This window comes from Micropterus dolomieu, linkage group LG13, assembly GCF_021292245.1.
Source record: "Micropterus dolomieu isolate WLL.071019.BEF.003 ecotype Adirondacks linkage group LG13, ASM2129224v1, whole genome shotgun sequence".
Lineage (NCBI taxonomy): Eukaryota > Metazoa > Chordata > Actinopteri > Centrarchiformes > Centrarchidae > Micropterus > Micropterus dolomieu.
This window is the reverse complement of record NC_060162.1, coordinates 20,843,694-20,854,883: the sequence shown is the minus strand read 5'-3', so window position 1 is coordinate 20,854,883 and position 11,190 is coordinate 20,843,694. Positions and strand designations below refer to the sequence as shown.

General features: G+C 40.8%; 1 long non-coding RNA gene across 2 annotated transcripts; it reads right to left on the bottom strand.

Annotated features, from left to right (window-relative positions):
• Window positions 1-1,223: 1,223 nt before the first annotated feature.
• On the bottom strand, window positions 1,224-5,937 carry LOC123981342. 2 transcript variants are annotated; one of them, XR_006827737.1, is made up of 4 exons: window positions 5,909-5,937; window positions 5,542-5,611; window positions 1,448-1,541; window positions 1,224-1,297 (listed from the first exon to the last, which is right to left on the bottom strand). It is a non-coding gene; the product is annotated as an uncharacterized LOC123981342 (long non-coding RNA). The 2 variants fall into 2 exon arrangements; XR_006827738.1 differs by having other exon boundaries at window positions 1,448-1,552; window positions 5,909-5,920.
• Window positions 5,938-11,190: the final 5,253 nt, after the last annotated feature.

Sequence of the window (11,190 nt, the reverse complement as noted above, 5' to 3'; positions counted from 1 at the left end):
TCCTCATCAGCTTCTCAGAGGGAGAGTTCTGCGGAGTCAGCACAACACAGATAAAAATGTCGCTGTGTGGCCTCCTCTCTGTGCTTTGCTCTTTCATTCTTCTCCATGGAGCAAAGGAGAGTGTGCATTTAAGAGAAAGAGAGAGAGAGCACAGGAATAAAAGACAAAGACAAAGACAGAGAGAAAAACAGAAAAGGTTGTTCTTGTGGGACACACTCCTTCTGTCTCCGTCTCTCTCTTGCAGTTCCCGTTGCTCATCAACATGGAGGAGCACATCTGTGATTCTAGGTCCTGACATTAAATTGCATTTCCAATTTTCCTTAACAATATTTTCAACAAGCGCTGGTCACAGCATGCGGCAGTAATGGAATTCAAATGACTGTGAACCTTATATTTCTACAGATGCACTCGGGAATTCAAAGGTCTCACCATGAGCAATGCCTCATTTTGTCAGACGATCACACTGACTTTATGAAAGCTCTTCAGTGAGAGTTCTTTTATCATGCTCTCTCGCCAAATATGCTTGGGATGTTTTAACCACTTGATTCAGCATAGTTCTGACTAGGCCACAAAGAGATACCACAGTGAGAAAAAATAAATATTTTCTTCACCTTCCCCACATTTTGATGAACGATTTAGACAGGGAGATTTGTTCTTAATTAAGTGGTGTACTACAGCTTTGCATTTTGGATTATAAAATACAACGTCTCAAAATATTGTCCCACTGTACCATATCTGTTTTACCCAATGTCATGAGAATGAAAATATCTAGCAATGGGCTTTTGTAGGTTTTATTTTAATTTTCAAATGATATGAAGTCAGTGAGCTGCAGATGTCTGTCAACAAACTGTCAACATAAGCTAACTTGACATCTGTTTAGCATAGGTAAACCTATTTTAATAAATCATCATTAATGTAGCTTGGCCCTTCTGATTGAAGTCCAAATGCGACATCAATAGAGGTGTTTCTATTATAGGCCTATGCAAAGTTAATCAAAAAGTCAAGTAAAGAGTGCAAGTTAATTAAACTATTTTATCTTAAAATGAAAGGGAATTAGTGACCCTCAGCCTTGATTTGAATTGAGATAAAAATGAGGTGTTGATTATATCAGTGATTGTCTGTTCTATTTTTCTCCTTTTTATTGGATTAATGGAGGGACATTTATGAATTCACAAAAAAAAAACCTTCAGCCGATTCTCTATCCTACTTTCTTCTGTACTTCTCTTCTCCATTCTCCTCCTTTCCCGTCCTCTTGCCTCCCTTGATCTCTTCCCTCTTGTGTGCCTCCGTATTTGTTCTGGTAGCAAGAATGGCATCACAAAACAGGGCTCCACCAGTTAGAGGTGAATGATGTTGGCCGAGTATTGACTGAGCCCGTCACGCACTCTGTTGAGTCATGTTAAAGGCCTTTTTGACTAAAAGGATTTGTAAAAGATCTGTCACTCACCGCGTGTTTCCATTCCTCGTTTCCCGGTCGTGGGCCTCTTTGGACGAGAACAGTCAAACCGTTATCTTTTCACTCTTGACTTATTGACAGAATGCTGGAAGAGAGCTAAATGGAGGTTAGCCAATTACAGCTATTAAGGTCAAGCACATAAATATACACTTCTCTGACATGGTGATAGGCAGAGTGAGGACCATGTTTTATTCCCTACTGGAATCACATAGAGATCAAAGCAATTCATACACTGACCGGTCTTGTCTTATTGACGAAACTGTAGCCTTTTGATGTCAGAAGACAAAGACGAGTAGAGCTCAGGGAGAACAGTCAGAGTGGAAAAGCCCATTTATAAAAGTAAAAAGCCTATCATAGAACACAGGTCCATGACGAGCCAGGTTCACTACAGGGTGTCTGACTCTGAACGTTGCACTTTGCCTCTGAGTCAACGTGTGATTAAATCTTGCTCTCACATTTCCTGAATTAGTTCCAGTTCTAGTCAGTAACTGCATGATATTGATAGATCTGAAAAACACTGGTGTTCATAAATGTAATACTGCATAACCTTATTGAATGCGATCCGTCTAAAGTACGTTAGACTTGCACTGTTTGTATAAAGATGATAAAGTATTGTTTGTTAAAATTAGACAAACAAGTTCTTACATCGGAAATAGATTGCTTGTCAGTGCGTCGTGAAACGCCCCATATAACTGTCCTAACAATGACACATATGCTGAATAAGACAATCACATTTGACATTGGTGCATTCTTTGTGTTACTGTCTTGGTGTCCCCAGGTCGGATGCATTTGAGGTAGTGGAGTATATTGTCTGCAACAGAGTTGTTTTGTGATACTGGGGTATCAAACATTTTCAGATTGTACACAAAGAGTTTTTATAGCATATGTTTTATGCTACCAATGATACACTTCATCCATCATCTGGACCCAGGTTTGTTTCTTAAACTCTTACTGAAATTAAATTACATGATTGTTTGTTATATGCTCTGTAAATTAGATAACAAGAGGAATATTTTATATTTTACATTGTTGTTTTGGTTTCATGATGCAGGCAAAAAGCTTCTTTCCTTTTAGCCAACATTTATTTTTAACCATATTTTAATAACTCAATAACCTGACCGTTTTATGATAGGACAGTAGCCTGCCACACAAAACAAGAGTCACTGACAACCCGCATTAGCTTTCCCTGCTAAAGACTCCTTCTTATCCAACCTGCTAACATAAACACACGTGTTGTCCTGCACCTAACTATGTTGAATGAGCAGCCAAACAAACATTCTTCAGTTTGCATGCTAGATAGCAAATTAGCTGGTCAAGTGCAGCATGTCAAATATCACTTCAGTCTGTTAAGATGCTGGTGTGGTCCTTACTCATCAATACCACTACTCACAACACACTGTCTGCCCATGACATGTAGGCTACAGCACAAGTTTGTTTACTTTCTCTCGTTCCACTGCTGGAGGTCAGCCTGCAGCTGCCGTCAATCAAACACATTGACATCGACTCACCCCTCCAACCAGCTCAATAGAAAATGAAGATTTGTGATATTTCCCCAAATAGCTTTTGTACTTGTGAAATGGGATGACAAAAATGTGATTTCAGTTTTCAATATTAACTTTTGGTCAGTTGTATTGGTAAGTCTCAGTGACACTATATGTTACGGACATCACACAGGTGAGTATGTGAGCTCTGAAGTGGTCTCAACATAAACCTCAGACCACTGTTCTTGACCACACTCAAATTCAACTGCAGCTCTCATTCAAGACTCGACAAACTCTCAGGGGAAAATGGCTTCAGCATGGAAAAACCTCTCAAATCAGCACAAATACCCATGGAAATACTCAGTTGAGGTTGGCTGGTTGACCACATCTCCGGTTTGAACACTTAACCATCTACTCAGACGCAATAACATGTACAGCATGTGGATAAAGGACAGTCTCTTCACAAACGCGTCCATGGGGTTGCCCTCATTTTACACACAATAAAATGTCACTAGTTGATATGTAATACATAAAAAAAGAGCTGATGAGAGACAAATTTGAGACCTGTCTACTTCTCTCACCTCCGACACTGTTAGACTATCTGACAAGTAGTTTTAAGTACAGAGCACTTAACAATAATCTACTTCCTCTTTTGCCACTTAGATATACAGTCATTATTTTCATGACCACAAGATTTTGCCTTTATTAAAATGTAAACAAAGATCGTGAGAAAATCACACGAGGTCCATTCGTTCAGGAGCTTTCAATCATATTACACGAACATCCTCAGCAGATGGAGTTTTCCCAATTGTCACAGATTTGCCAACAAAGACTGCTTTAATAGACTGGCACTGGTGAAGACAGTTTCAGTAGACTAATGCAGTGAGACATTATTGTCATAAAGAACAAATAAAGGCAAATGACCTTCTCTCATAAGCAGATGGTCCATTTTTTCCCAATTTATGTCACTGATAAATGTTACATTATGGGCAGATGGCAGCGGGCAAAGTTCTGTCAAGCAGAAAATCATACAAGGTATTTCACATAGTTGCTACAAACAGATGTTTTGCTCTGTCGTCACCAGCAATGACCTCCTCAGACACATTATCATTAGATGCCAGCTCCTCTGACTGTGGCTGCCATCTTGAATTAGTGACGGCCTAGCGTGCAGAAGGCCTTCCTGTCTCCCTGTCATCTCTATGGAGACAGAGGAAGTGGATCTCGCCCACAGCTTGTGCCCACATTTCACATCTACTCAGCTTCACGCCACACCATTCCTGTAGGCTGCTGCAGAGCACAATTCTGCACATGAAGCCAAGCAGACTTAATAAACATGATCAACTCTCCCATCCCTCTCCATTTAGGGCTTTAAAAGTCTTCAGATAGTCTAAGTACAACAGCGGGGGCGGCAGTTTGGCGGAATATGACAATATAAATTGAGACGTAAGTGCAAGCAAGCGTAATTGTAATTCAAATTTCAGTGTATTGCACCAAACAGGATCGCTTAAGCTGATACCTGGCATGCTGGAAACTCAGATGAGTTACAGGAGACTGTAAAGCTAATTTGTTTTAGCCCTCACTATGTCCACTGTCCAGCACTACTAGCAGAATGAGGTAATGGACGAAGCATAAATATGAATTAAATTTTAATGCTTTTTGATCAGAAGGGGAAATACTGCACTCCAGTCTGTGAATAAAAGCAAAGACAGCGTTCAAAGATCGTTCACAAGGGATGAAAAAAAATTGGAATAACAAATTAGATGCATGGCAATTAGCATAAGACAAAGTGAGAAAATTGCACATAAAATGCAAAGTTAACATAAGTCTGATAATTGAACTATGCTGATGATTAAAGAAAGTTCTCTGTAATTAATTGATTTGCCACACATGAACATTTCTGGACTGGATTTTTTTTCATTACATTTATTTAGATTTACTTATTGCCTTTAAACTTAATTTGCATAAGACATGAACAAACAAAGTGAACAAAGCAATATTAGATGGTAATATGACAAGCTGCATATGGCACTGCAAACATAAAAGGATTATTGTTTTGACAAGAGCTGTTCAATGCAAATCAAAGGAACCGGAGATTGATGGACTGATGAAGACAGTCAGGCTTTATTTATTACATTTATTTATTCATCATGACATTTAGCTTCCCTCGGTTTCAGAAAGCTTTCTTTACTGTCAGTGCCAAGGAAGTTTTACTCATTTCCAAAGGAGAGTTTACCTTGTTTGACATTTGAAGTCAGCTCGATAGGGAACTCCAGGTGGAAAAGGCGTATTTGGGGATGTAAGTGGGTGAAATATGAACTGCGCAGGAATGGGAAGTTCACTGCTTGCTACAGAGGTTATATTTATGCAAGTCTACTTACATTTAATAAATCACAATATCTTTGAACTGGTGGATTGTTAGACAATAGTAGATGAAAACCTGTAGTAAATGGAAGGACGGGCTGAGCGTAGGATAAACAATCAAACAGACAGCAAAGGCAAATAGGCAGGATAGTATTCATGGGTGTGCCGCTCACACTATGTACTACAGCCTGACATTGTTCTACAACATTGTCTGTTTTGGGTCTGCACAAAGCTCCACCTCACCTCTTCTTGATGAAATCAATTGCACCACTCAGTAGAATGTATGTCTGTGAAGAAAGATCCATATGGTCTTCTGAGGAGATTTAAGCAAAAAAGAAAAAATTGAAAACACTCACTGCCTGTAGTGTGCAAAGGTTTGTAGCATGCTTCTTTGTGGAGGAAAGCAGCTGTAGTCAGTTTGGCTTTGCAGCAGTTACTGTACAACAGTAATCAATTTTTCAAATATATATATTAGGGCTGGGCATATTATTATCGCGTTAATGCATTAATTAATTAACGCCGACAATTATTTAATCGCAATTTAACGCAGTTTTTATTATTATATATTATTATTTTGAAAGAGAGTAGCTCATGAGCTCTGAATACAAACCATGGGTCACAGGAGGGTTGGGATGTTGATCAGCATACAAATCACCCACCCAAACAAGCAGTGGAGGGAGGCTTCGGCAGACTATGCTGGATGCAGCGTGTGAAGTAGATAGACAAAAGCAAGACAAGTGATCAAATTCCATAGCGAAGTGGATATCTACACACAGCATGCTGATTAGTATTGGGGAAGACATCGGTCTTAGGAACGTTCTTAAAATCACAACGTAGTCGCTTGGCCCCGCTCTTGCTCTCTCCTCAGGTAAATAGGAGACAAGAGCTCCGTGAGTAAACGGCAGGCGCTCTATGGAGAGTAACCATGGCAACATATGTATACATATGTATACATACATACATATATATGTGTATATATATATATATATATATATACATACACATATATATGCTCACATTAATGTAAAGCACGTGCTGGACACATCATCCATCAACCTATGGACTTTTCATTTCCCCATCATTCCCAGGCAGAGGAAATTCCTTCTCATTCAGGGGAATCCATGTAACATTACACATTTACTGACGGCTTTCGGAACCTTTGAAATAGCCGTCGGGAAATGTGTGATTGGATTCCCCTCAATCTCTTCATAACAATTTTGCTGAAGAGGATAATAAATAACACACCAAAGAAGAAAAAGAAAGTCAACAAGAACAGGAATCAAACTAATCAAACTGAACCCTGTGCACTACCAACTGAGCTAACCAGTGACACTGGTAATTACTTTGAAATTATCCTAAAGAAACGCACCTGCCAGCCCCTGTATTCAGCTATGGTTTGTTATCTCGTGATCATGAGAAAATGTATTATCCCATTCTCAGGGCAAAACAACATTTGTTTTACATATATATCTATATATCTATAGATATACAGCTCATTGTGTATTGTTACTGTTTACTGCTATTTATGGTATTGTGGGTGAATGGTCTGAGTGTTGTATTGTGATGTTGTGGTTGTCTATTCTTACTTTGTTTATGGTCCATAAGAAGCAAATGATAATGTACTAAACAGCAGACAATTGTACATTCATTCAATTGTACAATCATTTGCATCAGTGTGTCAAGTCATTTGCAATTTGTTCAAAACAATGAGAAAGTGCTTTTATGATGTGCACAAGTGACGAGATGATGTGGAGGTCGAACAGTAAGTTTTGAGAATTTCAATTCTGATCTGAGAAATGCACCAAAGCGACTGAGAAAAGCTGTAAATAAAGTCAAACTTTATTGTCATTTTTCACATTCAAGAATACAGCTGAATGAAATGTTGTTTCGTACAGACCATGGTGCATAAACAAAATAAGACAACAACAAATCACAACATCCTAAAGTAGAAACACAGCCCTCAAACCATTCACCCCATACACACAATACCATACACAGTGAACAGTAACAATACACAGTGAGCAGTGAATAGTGCAATATATATAATATACACCAGTAGATGTATATACTCGCAATGTATAACTTTATATTGTTGAAATTGATATCACATATAGAAGTGCAGCCTTGTGCATTTTCAATCATTGTCATCAAAACCTTAGCCATAGTTTATATAAGAAAACAGAGTACACTGTTATATTGATAACATGACTAAACATTTTGACTATCATGACATAAAGATTTGCTTTTGAGAGATAGACTAAGGGCTTTGAGCAAGTTACGGGCTCTTGCAGGTAATCCACTGTGTTGTGCTGTTTGTACGATATGTTTCGAGAAATGCACTTACTGTTTTACAAATGTTAGGGGTGATTCGAGAAATGCACCAAAGCGAGTGAGAAAAACTTTAAACTCACAAATATATTATTAATTAATATATTGCTGAGTGCAGCTGTTATTATTGCTGCTGTTTGATTTATAACTCTATAAAGACTTAAATATAATCATAATAATTAATTAATTAATTGCATTAAATGCCCAGTCAAATTTGAGTGTTTTACAACTGTGCAGTTGAGGAAAAAAAAACAGTAACAATAATAACAGCATAATATATTTTATATACAAAATACCCTTGTTAATAAACTCATAACATCACTCATGGCCACGACAGGCACAAGCAACCAAACCAGTTTTGTCAAAGCTCTGACATCTCTTTGTATGTAATTATTCATCGTCTCACCACATGCTATCTTCATTGTCATCTTTTTTTGCCAGCCCGTGTTTCATCTTATCGTCCTCAGCCTCTGTGAACCATTTCCTCAGCCCAGCTTCCCGAGCGCAGCGGGGAATGGATATCTCAAACTTGCCTTGTTAAACACAAAACAGAAGACAGGGCCACAAAAAGGCTGAGTGTGAGAGCAACTGTGTTTGTCCAGCAAACACCATCGTTTGTTTAGAGGAGACGCTCACAGTTTGTGAAACAGGACAAAGAAAACGGTGGAAAGAAAAGATAGATAGATTGATGGCCAAGCTTTGATTGCCAGCTTGCATGGCAGCTTATAATTATATGATAATGCAGCCACATACATTCTAAATAACTTTAAACAACTACACTATTCATACACAACATGGCAGCATGGGCTACAAACATGGTCCTGCTCAGACTTACTTTAACTCACTATGGTCAGTGCGGTGTTGCTAGATTTGGCGCACCATAAGACCACAGCAGTTGCGAGGTATAAAAGGTAGTTTATTATAATAGCAGAAGGTTCAGGAAGAATAGGAAGGAGAGTTTTGAGAGGGGAGGAATGAAGGGTTCGAGAGGGGGGAGATGAAAGGTTTGAGAAGGGAGAGATGAAGGGGGTTGGGTGTGGTGGCCAGAGCGTCCAGGAACATGTGGACACCCTACCCGTGTTAATTTGACAAGCATCGTCCAGGATGACGTAATGATTGAAGGCAGAACTGCGGCAGGGACAGTAAGTGGGAGAGGAATATGTTTGATGCGGATGGAGAAATTCAGGTGTACAAGTAAAAAGAGAAGCTGAAACTTGGTACATCGGTAGGCAAGAAGGTAGTTTGAAGTGTACAAAAAAATACAATGGTGTTGGGAGGGAGGCTTGAAAGGAAAGTGTATCTAGGGTGATGCCGAGTAATTTGACATATGTAGTAAGTGCTTCTGTTTTATTTGGGGAAAGGGGAACGCCAAGCTGGAGAAAGGCAGACTTTAGGGTGAAAGACCATACGATGGAGGTGAGGATGGTGGCATGACAGTGAGCAAGTCGTCCAGAAGATAAATGACGTGTGGAAGTTTGTGGATGTTGAGAAGAATCCAGTAGAGTGGTTCGGAAAGTGAATTGAATATCTTGGGGTTGCTCTTGAACCCGAATGTGAGGCAGATGTGATATGAGCCGTCATCAACTTGTTAAGCTAGGTTCCTGTCCACTGTATCAAGCTCAGCAAGGCAGACTGGAGGTAATGGCAAGTCGATGATGAATCTGGGATAACCTCGATGCCTGAATGTAATCCAAAAGTGAAAACATGTATGAGGAAATCTACAAACGGGCGGTGTGTCTGCGTAGTCAGACACCATGGTTGGTAGGGTAATGGGAGCAACTGGGCCTGGTATGGGCGGTGCCAAAAAAGAACAGGTGTGGAGGAAACAACAACTTGAGACGTTGTAACCTAAATCGTTGAAGTTATTGCAAACCATTCTGCCACCTCGGTAAAAGGACAGGCCCCCACTATTGTCTACACCCCAAGGAATCAAGGAATCTGATGGCAACCTGCTGGCTGGTAGTGGGGTAGGTGATTTTGGAATAATGTGCGGTGGGATGGCAGGACTAAGTCTTGGAAAGACGGAGGGGTTATTTGTGGGTGTGGCAAAAGGATGGGGTAAAGGAGCAGTGATGACCCATTCAGTGGCTGGCTTGGACAAGTTGCAAGCCAGGGAAGAACATGCCACAGCCATGCCGCAGTAGAGCTCTGAGTTGAGGGTACACAAGTTGGTGCACTGGTTGAACTGCTGAAGGCAGCCTGCCGATGTGAAAGGGACGTGGTAAGTGAAGAAACCAGTGCCACTGAACCACAAAGCGAAATCCAAGATGAGGGAAAGGGTAGTCGTCCAACTCAGCCTTGCAGTTGGGGAAGACTAAACGTCTGGTGTCACAATACAGAAAAAGTGAAGGCGAATTCTACAGCTGTGAGTTCTCTGGAACGTGAACGTAAGGGGTGTCTGAGCTGGGTCACGCCATGGGATGTTGAGAGCTCCCTAGCTGGTGGTAGTGCTAATGGATGTCTGTAAGATAAGTGCAAGGTCGAGGTAATTACCTGATAGAATTTGTTGCCTAAGGGAAGGTGAGACGGGGAAATGTTGTATGGCTAAAAGTGGGTGGACAGGGGGAACAGCGGAGGCCAAAATAAAATTGCTGGTGGTTGTCGAATTAATGATGGGTAGAGCAGGAAGACCGGGGGTGGGGGGCGCTGTAGGAACAGAACAATCAGGGGGATGTAGCAGAAGTAATTGGGAGGGTTTGGCTTGTTGTGGCTGTGGTAAAATATACGGCAGCGTTAGTGATGGTTGCTGTGAGAGAAAGAGAAGAAGGAGCTGCTGGAGCAGACAGATCCGAAGGAGCCATGTTGGCTGCAGCTGAAGAAGGGGGGATAAGAAAGGATGTCGGTATGGAGGGATGTTTGTGCAAGGGTAGTGTGTGCGGCCTGCTTGGACAAGAATGAAAGAAAATAGGAAAACATACAAGAAAAAACAGACACAGAGGGAGCAGGCACATGAAGTGATACGACTTGGCCCTCTGCAAGGACTGAAGCAGTTTGCTGTGCTGCTGTAGTGGCCGGTATTGTGATGCCATCAGCTTGTCGCATGCATGTGGTGCTGGGTTGAGAATGCTAAAGCGAGTGGCTGGCTAGAGGAGTGTGTGGAGTCTTGGAAGTGACTGTGTAGAGATGGAATAGCCTGGTTTTGTTGACAATCTGCTGAAATGGGATTTGCCTTTCCTTGAGAGCACACTGGAGGTGGGTGACTGTCCAGTCAAAGATGGTTGTGGAATGGTAAGGAGCCTAATCAGGGGGCTGCGAGTTGGCCTGTTGAGGCTGCTTGTTGCGTGTTGACGGTCCAGCCAATCAGGCGTCTAGAAGTGCAGAAATGGTGAGTGGATTTAGTTATGGACAAAGGAAATTCAGACCACGGATTGATCGTCGTACAGATCACAGTCCGTGGGGCTGAGATTGAAGTCATTCTCCATGTTGAGGTTAGCGATGAGTATATACTATAACTTAAGTGTGTATCTTAGTCTAAACAAATGGTTGTGAGAAATGAGACAAACGGGAGAAAAAGGGATTAGATGGGCTCCCATATATATGCACAGGTGGTTGGATTAGGGAGAT